Consider the following 15,821-nt stretch of genomic DNA (forward strand, 5'->3'; position numbering starts at 1 on the left):
TCTGATTGTTCGGTCATCCGATGCGCCGGGATTAGAACTACAGCTCTGTGCCGTTCTAGTCCAGTTGTGATAGCTCAGAACAAACACCAGGCAGGCTGTATGTAAGTTCAAACAGGAATCTCTTTTATTGCAATATACAGGCTCTTTTATACACTAAAAGTGGAGGTGCATACCTCCCACTCATATTACTCTAACAATACAGCTGTAACCTAATTAACCTAATTAACATGAGCTAATTAACTAATCCCTTTAGACAGCCTAGATGACTCAGACATGACCTTTAGGCCAGACTGGCCGTCTTGTAGTTCAGAAAATCCAATCAACATTATCACAATAGCATAGTTAATTAAACAGAAACAACAATGGGATCTAATGACTCTTAGATCCCATACTAGAGACTTATTTACAATACACATTTTAGCAGACAACAGACAGGTAGCTGGAATTGATGACATTAGCATTTAACAATAGGAGTCCCAACGGTATGAATCAGTCACTATTCCAATATGGCAAATCCAGAGTCCCCAGAGTCTGTGTGTCCTGGGGGACCAGGACCCGAATCCACAGTAATACCACCTCAAGGGTCCCCAGGCATACAGCTCACAAAGAGCACCGTTCCCCCAAATACCAGGGCCCACGATCGATCGGCAAGAGGCTAGCATACAGTCCCCTCCAACAGTCTCTCTCCCGGCAAGGTCTGTCACATACCTGTAGAAGGTTGGTGGTGTTTTCCTGATCCTATTACTACCACAGGCAGCTAAATAAGCTACAAGTTAGTGTAGTGCGAGCTCTGCACAGTGTTCACCTAAAGCTACCTGTAGAAGGTTGGTGGTGTTTTCCTGATCCTATCACTACAGCAGGCAGCTAAATAAGCTACAAGTTATTGTTTGGTGAGCTCTGCACAGTGTTCACCTAAAGCTACCTGTAGAAGGTTGGTGGTGTTTTACTGATCCTATTACTACCGCAGGCAGCTAAATAAGCTACAAGTTAGTGTAGTGCGAGCTCTGCACAGTGTTCACCTAAAGCTACCTTGTAACGAGCCCCTTGCTTGCTCGGTTCCACTCTCCCAACACTCCTCTGCAGCTATAGAATCAGATTGCAGATCACAACATCTGATTGTTCGGTCATCCGATGCTCCAGGATTAGAACTACAGCTCTGTGCCGTTCTAGTCCAGTTGTGATAGCTCAGAACAAACACCAGGCAGGCTGTATGTAAGTTCAAACAGGAATCTCTTTTATTGCAATATACAGGCTCTTTTATACACTAAAAGTGGAGGTGCATACCTCCCACTCATATTACTCTAACAATACAGCTGTAACCTAATTAACCTAATTAACATGAGCTAATTAACTAATCCCTTTAGACAGCCTAGATGACTCAGACATGACCTTTAGGCCAGACTGGCCGTCTTGTAGTTCAGAAAATCCAATCAACATTATCACAATAGCATAGTTAATTAAACAGAAACAACAATGGGATCTAATGACTCTTAGATCCCATACTAGAGACTTATTTACAATACACATTTTAGCAGACAACAGACAGGTAGCTGGAATTGATGACATTAGCATTTAACAATAGGAGTCCCAACGGTATGAATCAGTCACTATTCCAATATGGCAAATCCAGAGTCCCCAGAGTCTGTGTGTCCTGGGGGACCAGGACCCGAATCCACAGTAATACCACCTCAAGGGTCCCCAGGCATACAGCTCACAAAGAGCACCGTTCCCCCAAATACCAGGGCCCACGATCGATCGGCAAGAGGCTAGCATACAGTCCCCTCCAACAGTCTCTCTCCCGGCAAGGTCTGTCACATACCTGTAGAAGGTTGGTGGTGTTTTCCTGATCCTATTACTACCACAGGCAGCTAAATAAGCTACAAGTTAGTGTAGTGCGAGCTCTGCACAGTGTTCACCTAAAGCTACCTGTAGAAGGTTGGTGGTGTTTTCCTGATCCTATCACTACAGCAGGCAGCTAAATAAGCTACAAGTTATTGTTTGGTGAGCTCTGCACAGTGTTCACCTAAAGCTACCTGTAGAAGGTTGGTGGTGTTTTACTGATCCTATTACTACCGCAGGCAGCTAAATAAGCTACAAGTTAGTGTAGTGCGAGCTCTGCACAGTGTTCACCTAAAGCTACCTTGTAACGAGCCCCTTGCTTGCTCGGTTCCACTCTCCCAACACTCCTCTGCAGCTATAGAATCAGATTGCAGATCACAACATCTGATTGTTCGGTCATCCGATGCGCCGGGATTAGAACTACAGCTCTGTGCCGTTCTAGTCCAGTTGTGATAGCTCAGAACAAACACCAGGCAGGCTGTATGTAAGTTCAAACAGGAATCTCTTTTATTGCAATATACAGGCTCTTTTATACACTAAAAGTGGAGGTGCATACCTCCCACTCATATTACTCTAACAATACAGCTGTAACCTAATTAACCTAATTAACATGAGCTAATTAACTAATCCCTTTAGACAGCCTAGATGACTCAGACATGACCTTTAGGCCAGACTGGCCGTCTTGTAGTTCAGAAAATCCAATCAACATTATCACAATAGCATAGTTAATTAAACAGAAACAACAATGGGATCTAATGACTCTTAGATCCCATACTAGAGACTTATTTACAATACACATTTTAGCAGACAACAGACAGGTAGATGGAATTGATGACATTAGCATTTAACAATAGGAGTCCCAACGGTATGAATCAGTCACTATTCCAATATGGCAAATCCAGAGTCCCCAGAGTCTGTGTGTCCTGGGGGACCAGGACCCGAATCCACAGTAATACCACCTCAAGGGTCCCCAGGCATACAGCTCACAAAGAGCACCGTTCCCCCAAATACCAGGGCCCACGATCGATCGGCAAGAGGCTAGCATACAGTCCCCTCCAACAGTCTCTCTCCCGGCAAGGTCTGTCACATACCTGTAGAAGGTTGGTGGTGTTTTCCTGATCCTATTACTACCACAGGCAGCTAAATAAGCTACAAGTTAGTGTAGTGCGAGCTCTGCACAGTGTTCACCTAAAGCTACCTGTAGAAGGTTGGTGGTGTTTTCCTGATCCTATCACTACAGCAGGCAGCTAAATAAGCTACAAGTTATTGTTTGGTGAGCTCTGCACAGTGTTCACCTAAAGCTACCTGTAGAAGGTTGGTGGTGTTTTACTGATCCTATTACTACCGCAGGCAGCTAAATAAGCTACAAGTTAGTGTAGTGCGAGCTCTGCACAGTGTTCACCTAAAGCTACCTTGTAACGAGCCCCTTGCTTGCTCGGTTCCACTCTCCCAACACTCCTCTGCAGCTATAGAATCAGATTGCAGATCACAACATCTGATTGTTCGGTCATCCGATGCTCCGGGATTAGAACTACAGCTCTGTGCCGTTCTAGTCCAGTTGTGATAGCTCAGAACAAACACCAGGCAGGCTGTATGTAAGTTCAAACAGGAATCTCTTTTATTGCAATATACAGGCTCTTTTATACACTAAAAGTGGAGGTGCATACCTCCCACTCATATTACTCTAACAATACAGCTGTAACCTAATTAACCTAATTAACATGAGCTAATTAACTAATCCCTTTAGACAGCCTAGATGACTCAGACATGACCTTTAGGCCAGACTGGCCGTCTTGTAGTTCAGAAAATCCAATCAACATTATCACAATAGCAGAGTTAATTAAACATAAACAACAATGGGATCTAATGACTCTTAGATCCCATACTAGAGACTTATTTACAATACACATTTTAGCAGACAACAGACAGGTAGCTGGAATTGATGACATTAGCATTTAACAATAGGAGTCCCAACGGTATGAATCAGTCACTATTCCAATATGGCAAATCCAGAGTCCCCAGAGTCTGTGTGTCCTGGGGGACCAGGACCCGAATCCACAGTAATACCACCTCAAGGGTCCCCAGGCATACAGCTCACAAAGAGCACCGTTCCTCCAAATACCAGGGCCCACGATCGATCGGCAAGAGGCTAGCATACAGTCCCCTCCAACAGTCTCTCTCCCGGCAAGGTCTGTCACATACCTGTAGAAGGTTGGTGGTGTTTTCCTGATCCTATTACTACCACAGGCAGCTAAATAAGCTACAAGTTAGTGTAGTGGGAGCTCTGCACAGTGTTCACCTAAAGCTACCTGTAGAAGGTTGGTGGTGTTTTCCTGATCCTATCACTACAGCAGGCAGCTAAATAAGCTACAAGTTATTGTTTGGTGAGCTCTGCACAGTGTTCACCTAAAGCTACCTGTAGAAGGTTGGTGGTGTTTTACTGATCCTATTACTACCGCAGGCAGCTAAATAAGCTACAAGTTAGTGTAGTGCGAGCTCTGCACAGTGTTCACCTAAAGCTACCTTGTAACGAGCCCCTTGCTTGCTCGGTTCCACTCTCCCAACACTCCTCTGCAGCTATAGAATCAGATTGCAGATCACAACATCTGATTGTTCGGTCATCCGATGCTCCGGGATTAGAACTACAGCTCTGTGCCGTTCTAGTCCAGTTGTGATAGCTCAGAACAAACACCAGGCAGGCTGTATGTAAGTTCAAACAGGAATCTCTTTTATTGCAATATACAGGCTCTTTTATACACTAAAAGTGGAGGTGCATACCTCCCACTCATATTACTCTAACAATACAGCTGTAACCTAATTAACCTAATTAACATGAGCTAATTAACAAATCCCTTTAGACAGCCTAGATGACTCAGACATGACCTTTAGGCCAGACTGGCCGTCTTGTAGTTCAGAAAATCCAATCAACATTATCACAATAGCAGAGTTAATTAAACAGAAACCACAATGGGATCTAATGACTCTTAGATCCCATACTAGAGACTTATTTACAATACACATTTTAGCAGACAACAGACAGGTAGCTGGAATTGATGACATTAGCATTTAACAATAGGAGTCCCAACGGTATGAATCAGTCACTATTCCAATATGGCAAATCCAGAGTCCCCAGAGTCTGTGTGTCCTGGGGGACCAGGACCCGAATCCACAGTAATACCACCTCAAGGGTCCCCAGGCATACAGCTCACAAAGAGCACCGTTCCCCCAAATACCAGGGCCCACGATCGATCGGCAAGAGGCTAGCATACAGTCCCCTCCAACAGTCTCTCTCCCGGCAAGGTCTGTCACATACCTGTAGAAGGTTGGTGGTGTTTTCCTGATCCTATTACTACCACAGGCAGCTAAATAGGCTACAAGTTAGTGTAGTGCGAGCTCTGCACAGTGTTCACCTAAAGCTACCTGTAGAAGGTTGGTGGTGTTTTCCTGATCCTATCACTACAGCAGGCAGCTAAATAAGCTACAAGTTATTGTTTGGTGAGCTCTGCACAGTGTTCACCTAAAGCTACCTGTAGAAGGTTGGTGGTGTTTTACTGATCCTATTACTACCGCAGGCAGCTAAATAAGCTACAAGTTAGTGTAGTGCGAGCTCTGCACAGTGTTCACCTAAAGCTACCTTGTAACGAGCCCCTTGCTTGCTCGGTTCCACTCTCCCAACACTCCTCTGCAGCTATAGAATCAGATTGCAGATCACAACATCTGATTGTTCGGTCATCCGATGCGCCGGGATTAGAACTACAGCTCTGTGCCGTTCTAGTCCAGTTGTGATAGCTCAGAACAAACACCAGGCAGGCTGTATGTAAGTTCAAACAGGAATCTCTTTTATTGCAATATACAGGCTCTTTTATACACTAAAAGTGGAGGTGCATACCTCCCACTCATATTACTCTAACAATACAGCTGTAACCTAATTAACCTAATTAACATGAGCTAATTAACTAATCCCTTTAGACAGCCTAGATGACTCAGACATGACCTTTAGGCCAGACTGGCCGTCTTGTAGTTCAGAAAATCCAATCAACATTATCACAATAGCATAGTTAATTAAACAGAAACAACAATGGGATCTAATGACTCTTAGATCCCATACTAGAGACTTATTTACAATACACATTTTAGCAGACAACAGACAGGTAGCTGGAATTGATGACATTAGCATTTAACAATAGGAGTCCCAACGGTATGAATCAGTCACTATTCCAATATGGCAAATCCAGAGTCCCCAGAGTCTGTGTGTCCTGGGGGACCAGGACCCGAATCCACAGTAATACCACCTCAAGGGTCCCCAGGCATACAGCTCACAAAGAGCACCATTCCCCCAAATACCAGGGCCCACGATCGATCGGCAAGAGGCTAGCATACAGTCCCCTCCAACAGTCTCTCTCCCGGCAAGGTCTGTCACATACCTGTAGAAGGTTGGTGGTGTTTTCCTGATCCTATTACTACCACAGGCAGCTAAATAAGCTACAAGTTAGTGTAGTGCGAGCTCTGCACAGTGTTCACCTAAAGCTACCTGTAGAAGGTTGGTGGTGTTTTCCTGATCCTATCACTACAGCAGGCAGCTAAATAAGCTACAAGTTATTGTTTGGTGAGCTCTGCACAGTGTTCACCTAAAGCTACCTGTAGAAGGTTGGTGGTGTTTTACTGATCCTATTACTACCGCAGGCAGCTAAATAAGCTACAAGTTAGTGTAGTGCGAGCTCTGCACAGTGTTCACCTAAAGCTACCTTGTAACGAGCCCCTTGCTTGCTCGGTTCCACTCTCCCAACACTCCTCTGCAGCTATAGAATCAGATTGCAGATCACAACATCTGATTGTTCGGTCATCCGATGCTCCGGGATTAGAACTACAGCTCTGTGCCGTTCTAGTCCAGTTGTGATAGCTCAGAACAAACACCAGGCAGGCTGTATGTAAGTTCAAACAGGAATCTCTTTTATTGCAATATACAGGCTCTTTTATACACTAAAAGTGGAGGTGCATACCTCCCACTCATATTACTCTAACAATACAGCTGTAACCTAATTAACCTAATTAACATGAGCTAATTAACTAATCCCTTTAGACAGCCTAGATGACTCAGACATGACCTTTAGGCCAGACTGGCCGTCTTGTAGTTCAGAAAATCCAATCAACATTATCACAATAGCAGAGTTAATTAAACAGAAACAACAATGGGATCTAATGACTCTTAGATCCCATACTAGAGACTTATTTACAATACACATTTTAGCAGACAACAGACAGGTAGCTGGAATTGATGACATTAGCATTTAACAATAGGAGTCCCAACGGTATGAATCAGTCACTATTCCAATATGGCAAATCCAGAGTCCCCAGAGTCTGTGTGTCCTGGGGGACCAGGACCCGAATCCACAGTAATACCACCTCAAGGGTCCCCAGGCATACAGCTCACAAAGAGCACCGTTCCTCCAAATACCAGGGCCCACGATCGATCGGCAAGAGGCTAGCATACAGTCCCCTCCAACAGTCTCTCTCCCGGCAAGGTCTGTCACATACCTGTAGAAGGTTGGTGGTGTTTTCCTGATCCTATTACTACCACAGGCAGCTAAATAAGCTACAAGTTAGTGTAGTGGGAGCTCTGCACAGTGTTCACCTAAAGCTACCTGTAGAAGGTTGGTGGTGTTTTCCTGATCCTATCACTACAGCAGGCAGCTAAATAAGCTACAAGTTATTGTTTGGTGAGCTCTGCACAGTGTTCACCTAAAGCTACCTGTAGAAGGTTGGTGGTGTTTTACTGATCCTATTACTACCGCAGGCAGCTAAATAAGCTACAAGTTAGTGTAGTGCGAGCTCTGCACAGTGTTCACCTAAAGCTACCTTGTAACGAGCCCCTTGCTTGCTCGGTTCCACTCTCCCAACACTCCTCTGCAGCTATAGAATCAGATTGCAGATCACAACATCTGATTGTTCGGTCATCCGATGCTCCGGGATTAGAACTACAGCTCTGTGCCGTTCTAGTCCAGTTGTGATAGCTCAGAACAAACACCAGGCAGGCTGTATGTAAGTTCAAACAGGAATCTCTTTTATTGCAATATACAGGCTCTTTTATACACTAAAAGTGGAGGTGCATACCTCCCACTCATATTACTCTAACAATACAGCTGTAACCTAATTAACCTAATTAACATGAGCTAATTAACAAATCCCTTTAGACAGCCTAGATGACTCAGACATGACCTTTAGGCCAGACTGGCCGTCTTGTAGTTCAGAAAATCCAATCAACATTATCACAATAGCAGAGTTAATTAAACAGAAACAACAATGGGATCTAATGACTCTTAGATCCCATACTAGAGACTTATTTACAATACACATTTTAGCAGACAACAGACAGGTAGCTGGAAATGATGACATTAGCATTTAACAATAGGAGTCCCAACGGTATGAATCAGTCACTATTCCAATATGGCAAATCCAGAGTCCCCAGAGTCTGTGTGTCCTGGGGGACCAGGACCCGAATCCACAGTAATACCACCTCAAGGGTCCCCAGGCATACAGCTCACAAAGAGCACCGTTCCCCCAAATACCAGGGCCCACGATCGATCGGCAAGAGGCTAGCATACAGTCCCCTCCAACAGTCTCTCTCCCGGCAAGGTCTGTCACATACCTGTAGAAGGTTGGTGGTGTTTTCCTGATCCTATTACTACCACAGGCAGCTAAATAAGCTACAAGTTAGTGTAGTGCGAGCTCTGCACAGTGTTCACCTAAAGCTACCTGTAGAAGGTTGGTGGTGTTTTCCTGATCCTATCACTACAGCAGGCAGCTAAATAAGCTACAAGTTATTGTTTGGTGAGCTCTGCACAGTGTTCACCTAAAGCTACCTGTAGAAGGTTGGTGGTGTTTTACTGATCCTATTACTACCGCAGGCAGCTAAATAAGCTACAAGTTAGTGTAGTGCGAGCTCTGCATGGTGTTCAGCTAAAGCTACCTGTAGAAGGTTGGCGGTGTTTTCCTGATCCTATCACTACCGCAGGCAGCTAAATAAGCTACAAGTTATTTTTTGGCGAGCTCTGCACAGTGTTTACCTAAAGCTACCTGTAGAAGGTTGGTGGTGTTTTCCTGATCCTATCACTACCGCAGGCAACTAAATAAGCTACAAGTTATTTTTTGGCAAGCTCTGCACAGTGTTCACCTAAAGCTACCTGTAGAAGGTTGGTGGTATTTTCCTGATCCTATCACTACCGAAGACAGCTAAATAAGCTACAAGTTTTTTTTTGGCGAGCTCTGCACAGTGTTCAGCTAAAACTACCTGTAGAAGGTTGGTGGTGTTCTCATACTACAGGCAGGCAGTTTATTTTGCTAGCTGTAGTATCAGTACATAGTGCAGCTACAGGCCATTAGTATGTCTGGAAGGCCAACAAGGAGAGGCAGACAGTCACAAGCCAATAAAAGAGGGCAAGCAGGCTCTGTGTCTAGAGGCAACAGTGCTGGTCGTGGAAACGGTGCATCCTCATCAGCACGTGGCCAAGGGACACACTTGGCCTTTTTTTCGGCAGCTGGCCGTGTTGAGCCGCAACATGCGGAAGACTTGGTCGAGTTGATGACCAAGCCATCCTCATCCTCCTCATCCTCTCTCACCCATGCTCAGGGTACTTTGTCTGGCAAAGCAGCGGCCTCTTCCCTTGGCTCAATGTCATCAGTGACTCCTTCCCTAACCCCACCGTGTCCTCCTGAGGAGTCCCTCGAACTGTTTGACCACAGTGTTGGGTACATGCTCCAGGAGGATGCCCAGCGTTTGGAAGGCTCTGATGATGATACTGAGCTAGATGAAGGCAGTAACGTGAGCACGGACAGAGGGTGTGCCCAAGAAGGACAGCAATCTGGCAGTCATGCTCCCATCTGCTGCAGCACACTGCCAGGTTTGCTCCAGTGATGAGGAGGGAGGGGATGATGAGGTCACTGACTCAATGTGGGTGTCTGATAGGAGAGAGGAGGAGGAGGAAGCACATCACCAATGAGGCAGGATGCCCTCCAGGGGCCAGCCTAAGGGAAGCACACTGACTGCATCACACCCCAAAGTTCCGCATGTGCAGGGCGCTGCAGTCTCTGCACGTTATTCAAAAAGTTCTTTGGTGTGGGCATTTTTTGAGACGAGTGCATCAGATCGCACCGCTGCTATTTGCAACATATGTCTCAAGCGTATCTCGCATGGCCAAAACATCTCCCACTTGGGCACCACATGCTTGACCAGACATATGTTGACCTGCCATGCAGTTCGTTGGCAAGCATATCTAAAAGACCCACACCAAAGAACAAAGAGGACCTCTCCTTGCTCCTCATCAGTTGAGATCTCCAACCCCACTATACCTTCAGTCCACTCTGAGATGAGAGGAATGAAGGTGTAGAATTAGATGTGTCACGGCCAAGTACTTGTGGGCAATCTGCTTTCGGTACACCGACGTCAGATTGTACCAGGCAAATTTCCCTGCCCCAGCTGCTGCACCGCCAAAAGAAGTTCACTCCCAGCCATACACATGCCCAGCGGTTGAATGCTAGCTTGGCAAAATTGCTAGCACTTCAACTGCTGCCTTTTCAGTTGGTAGACTCTGCCCCCTTCCGTGAGTTTGTGGAATGTGCGGTTCCTCAGTGGCAGGTACCCAAACGCCACTTTTTCTCACGGAAGGCGATTCCGGCTCTCTACCGGCATGTGGAAGGCAATGTCTTGGCCTCGCTGGACAGGGCGGTCAGCGGTAAGGTGCATATTACCGCTGACTAATGGTCCAGCAGGCATGGACAGGGACGTTACCTAAGTTTCACCACGCATTGGGTGATGCTGCTGGCAGCTGGGAAGGATGCAGGACAAGGTGCAGTAGTGTTGGAATTTGTTCCACCACCACGCCTCCAAAATGCCACTACTAATGATTGTGACACACCTCTCTCCTCCACCCCCTCTTCGTTTGCGACAATGGCACCAACCTCCTCTCCACCCTCCAACAGAGACAAATGACCCATGTGCCCTGTTTGGCTCACGTCCTTAACTTGGTGGTGCAGTGGTTCTTGGGCAGGTACCCGGGCTTACAGGATGTCCTGAAGAAGGCCAGGAAAGTCTGTGTGCATTTCCGCCGGTCATATAATGCCAGTGCTCGGCTGGCGGACCTCCAAAAGGAGTTTAACCTGCCCAAGAACTGCCTAATCTGTGACATGCCCACCAGGTGGAACTCAACGTTGGCCATGCTGCAGCGGCTGCACATGCAGCAGAGGGCCATCAATGAATACCTGTGCGACTATGGCACCAGGACAGGGTCAGGGGAGCTTGTTTTTTTTCCCCATGCCAGTGGGCCATGATCAGGGATGCATGCACTGTCCTGTCACCGTTTGAGGAGGCCACGAGGATGGTGAGCAGTGACAGTGCATGCATCAGTGACACTGTCCCCCTTGTCCACCTGTTGGAGCACATGCTGCGTGGAATAATGGACAAGGCACTTGAGGCAGAACAGAGGCAGGAAGAGGAGGACTTCCTTAGCTCTCAAGGCCCCCTTTATCCAGACAGTGTTCCTGCGTGCCCGCCGATCACACAGGAAGAGGATGAGGAGGAGGATTGTGTCAGTATAAAGGTGGAGCCTGGCACTCAGCATCAGCAGCAGTCTTTAAGGGATCAGTCCCAAGAAACACATAGACTTGTATGTGGCTGGGAGGAGGTGGCTGCGGACCATGTCGTCCTTAGTGACCCAGAGGACTCCGGACCAAATGCCTCAGCAAACCTACGCTGCATGGCCTCCCTGATCCTGCAAAGCCTGCGTAAGGATCCTCGTATTCGTGGTATCAAGGAGAAGGACCAATACTGGCTGGCAACCCTCCTTGATCCACGTTACAAGGGTAAGGTTGCGGACCTTATATTGCCGTCGCAGAGGGAGCAGAGGATGAAACATCTTCAGGAGGCCTTGCAGAAAGGTCTGTGCAACGCGTTCCCAGAGACTGGGAGGTTACAAACTCCTGTTTCTGGACAACGTGTTGCTGAGGCTTCGGTCAGTCAAAGAAGGAGCGGTGGAGAAGGTGGCCGTCTGACCAATGCGTTCAGACAATTTTTTAGTCCACAGCCCCAAGGTATGATTGGTTCCAGCAACCATCGCCAGCGTCTGTTTTACATGGTGCAGGAATACCTAGGGGCAAGATCTGACTTGGACACCTTTCCCACCGAAAATCCTCTGGGTTACTGGGTCTTGAGGATGGATCACTGGCCAGAGCTTGCACAGTAAGCAATTGAGCTACTGGCCTGTCCTGCATCCAGCGTTCTTTTGTAACGCACATTCAGTGCTGCTGGAGGCTTTGTAACAGGGTGCGTCTGTCCACCGACTCGGTCGATCGACTGACCTTTCATACAGATGAATCAGTCTTGGATCACCACCAGCTACCAAGCACCTGATGCTGGTGTAACCGAATATTTTTTTTTTAAATCTCAGATCCCATCAAAGACTGCCTATGCTGATGCTGAGTGACTATCCTAAGTAATTATCCTCTTCCTCCTCAATGATCACGCTGATAGCTTATAAGAACATTTTTGGTTCTGGGCACCTCCACCAGTGCCTAAGGCCCAATTTTTCAGCCCCTGTTTAACAGGGGCGTGTAATTACAATTTTTGATGCAATACTTTGCAGCAGGGCTCGTTCCTGCGTTCCAGCTAGAGTTTCTGTGAGGGGTTGCAGTGTTGTGGCACCAGCACCAGAGCCTAAGGCCTCATTTTTCAGCCCCAGTTTAACAGGGGCATGTAATTACAATTTTTGATGCAATACTTTGCAGCAGGGCTCGTTCCTGCGTTCCAACTAGAGTATCTGTGAGGGGTTGCAGTGTTGTGGCACCAGCACCAGTGCCTAAGGCCCAATTTTTCAGCCCCTGTTCAATAGGGGCATGTAATTACAATTTTTGATCTAATACTGTATTTCACAGCGGGGCCCGTTTCTATGCCCACCAAGAGCGAGTGAGGGCTTACAGTGTTGTGGCACCAGCACCACCACCACCACCAAAGGCCCAATTTTTCAGCCCCTGTTAAACAGGGGCATGTAATTACAATTCTTGATCTAATATTTCACAGCAGGGCCCATTTCTGCGCCCACCAAGAGCGAGTGAGGACTTACAGTGTTGTGGCACCAGCACCACCACCACCACCACCAAAGGCCCAATTTTTCTGCCCCTGTTCAACAGGGGCATGTAATTACAATTCTTGATCTAATATTTCACAGCAGGGCCTGTTTCTGCGCCCACCAAGAGCGAGTGAGGACTTACAGTGTTGTGGCACCAGCACTACCACCACCACCAAAGGCCCAATTTTTCTGCCCCTGTTCAACAGGGGCATGTAATTACAATTCTTGATCTAATATTTCACAGCAGGGCCTGTTTCTGCGCCCACCAAGAGCGAGTGAGGACTTACAGTGTTGTGGCACCAGCACTACCACCACCACCAAAGGCCCAATTTTTCAGCCCCTGTTAAACAGGGGCATGTAATTACAATTCTTGATCTAATATTTCACAGCAGGGCCCATTTCTGCGCCCACCAAGAGCGAGTGAGGACTTACAGTGTTGTGGCACCACCACCACCAAAGGCCCAAATTATCTGCCCCTGTTCAACAGGGGCATGTAATTACAATTCTTGATCTAATGTTTCACAGCAGGGCCCGTTTCTGTGCCCACCAAAAGCGAGTGAGGACTTACAGTGTTGTGGCACCAGCACCACCACCACCACCAAAGGCCCAATTTTTCTGCCCCTGTTCAACAGGGGAATGTAATTACAATTCTTGATCTAATATTTCACAGCAGGGCCCATTTCTGCTCCCACCAAGAGCGAGTGAGGACTTACAGTGTTGTGGCACCACCACCACCAAAGGCCCAATTTTTCTGCCCCTGTTCAACATGGGCATGTAATTACAATTCTTGATCTAATATTTCACAGCAGAGTCCATTTCTGCGCCCACCAAGAGCGAGTGAGGACTTACAGTGTTGTGGCACCAGCACCACCACCACCACCAAAGGCCCAATTTTTCTGCCCTTGTTCAACAGGGGCATGTAATTACAATTCTTAATCTAATATTTCACAGCAGGGCCCTGTGAGGGCTTACAGTGTTGTGGCCACAACAACACCTAAGGCTCAAATTTCTGCTGAGTATATAAGGCAGGCCCCTACTTTCAAACATCCAACTTACAAACGACTCCTACTTGCAAACGGAAGGAGACAACAGGAAGTGAGATGAAATCTACCCCTAGGAAGGGAAATTCTCTCCTGTAAGAGTTAATATGGGAAAAACATTTCTCCTTTCCATTGATGCTTTATCACCAATCCTTGTTTCACAAAAAACCCCAAATTTTCAAAAAACATTTGGCATTGGGACAAAAAGTGAGGTTCAATCTTCTGAAGAGGAGCACAGACAGCAAAACAAATGTCACAGGGGTGATGTTTTCCAAAAAGCTTAAAAAAGATTTTTTGGCTGGAGCTAAACATGTTAAAAATGTACCCGTTCAAAATTACAAATAGATTCTACTTAACAACAAACCTACAGTCCCTGTCTTGTTTGCACCGCCTGTGTACTGCTGTTCAGAGTATATAGGGCCTGGTGGCCCCACACCTTTCCTTTTTTTAATTTTTGTGCGGGGTTCCCTTTAATATCCATACAAGACCCAAAGGGCCTGGTAATGGACTGGGTGGTACCCATGCCATTTGTCTCACTGATTTTCATCCATATTGCCAGGACCCGACATTACATTAAAGCCGCAAGCAGTTTTAAATTACTTTTTTTTCCTTTAAAAAAGACATTTTGTGCAGGGACTGTTCTAAGCACGGGAAACACGCACCACTTTACAGGCATACTATAGACACCCCCCAGGTACAATATTTAAAGGAATATTTCACTTTTTTTTTTTTACTTTAAGCATCATTAAAATCACTGCTCCCGAAAAAACAGCCATTTTTACAACTTTTGCATTGATACATGTCCCCTGGGGATGGACCCGGGTCCCCAAACCCTATTTAGGACAATACCATGAAAATTAGCCTTTAAAATTAGCACTTTTGATTTCGAACGTTCGAGTCCCATAGACATCAATGGGGTACTAACGTTCGTGCAAATTTTCGGTCCGTTCGCAGGTTCTGGTGCGAACCGAACCGGGGGTGTTCGGCTCATCCCTACTCTCTATCTCCCTCATTGAGGCAAATCTTAAAATTATTACACAGTAGTACCTTGTCCCAGCTCACCCTGCAAAGATGTACAGTGGCTCTTCTCTGTGCTGCTTTCATGGATGATCCATGAAGAGAACTATGTACAGTACCATACATATCCTCTTATTAGAGGATATTGGAATAGGATCTTCTCATTACTTTGTCATGTACTTGGTAAAAGTATCACACAGCAGACTCACTATGCTCTGTTAAATGAGGCTATTCCTGACTTCTCTCACAGTGAACAAAGGTCTGCCTCCTTCTTCATTCTAGTGGCTAAATATACAATTGTGGGGACCTGGAAGAAGTCATCTGCATCTTTTACCCATGCTAAACATAACGTTTTGTGGATTATGATCCATGAGAAGCTAGCAACTGTGCTGAATGACACCTTTTTATTTTAATTTGCTATGCTCTGACTGATGGTAAAGCAGGAAAATTGAGAAAATGGGACTTTAAAGGTACATCATATATAAAACAAGACAATTTAATAGTATAGAAATATAAATCATTTATTAAGAAAAAGCCAGATAAAAGTAAGGACTGCAGTTACAATCATAGTCCTGGGTATACACACATATCCTAACCCTGAACAATGAGAGAGCTGAAGTCACATACAAATTATTCCCACATCCTGGAATTTCAACATGTTTCGCCGTAGCGGCTTCATCAGGAAAAGGATGAGGGTGTTCAATGAATGAGTATGAAATAGCAAAATACTCATACTCTAAGCTGACGTGCCCATAATGTTTTTTCAAGGGTTAAGTATTACTGTGTTGTAATAGGATGGGTATAAACA

This window comes from Aquarana catesbeiana, linkage group LG04 (assembly GCF_042186555.1).
Source record: "Aquarana catesbeiana isolate 2022-GZ linkage group LG04, ASM4218655v1, whole genome shotgun sequence".
In the NCBI taxonomy this organism is placed as follows: domain Eukaryota; kingdom Metazoa; phylum Chordata; class Amphibia; order Anura; family Ranidae; genus Aquarana; species Aquarana catesbeiana.